Here is a 435-nt window from a genome sequence, read left to right as displayed (position 1 = left end):
CCAATCGAATAGTTGATGCATTTTGTATGGAGCTTTCAATTAGCTGAGATAGGGCGATGCCACCTTCAAAGTGTAGCAACAGCCCCAGGGGCCTCCAGTTGATTCTGGGATCCAGGGACTTGCCACTCTGAAGCACAACCCCTCCCCCGCCTCTTTCTGGTAGAGGCAGCAAGTGGGGGGTCGGGAGCGACTAGTCGCTTATGGGACAGTCGACTCGTCCTTCACCCCCCGGCAGGCGCAGCTGCTGGCAAGAGGAGGGCACTGGGCAGGTGCAAGGAGCTGGGGACCCAGCCCTGGCGGGGCCCCACGAGAGGGGGTTGAGCTAGAGGCGCCCTTGGCGACTCTGGGGCCGTCCCCACACCGGAAACGAGGCACCCAGGCCTCGCTCCAAGATGGCGGCGTCGCAAGCTGCGCGAGGCTCTTCCCGCCTGCCGA

Source organism: Pelodiscus sinensis, chromosome 3 (assembly GCF_052426305.1).
Source record: "Pelodiscus sinensis isolate ZL-2025 chromosome 3, ASM5242630v1, whole genome shotgun sequence".
NCBI classification, from domain to species: domain Eukaryota; kingdom Metazoa; phylum Chordata; order Testudines; family Trionychidae; genus Pelodiscus; species Pelodiscus sinensis.
The sequence above is the reverse complement of the archived record's forward strand: the minus strand, read 5'-3'. Positions refer to the sequence as shown.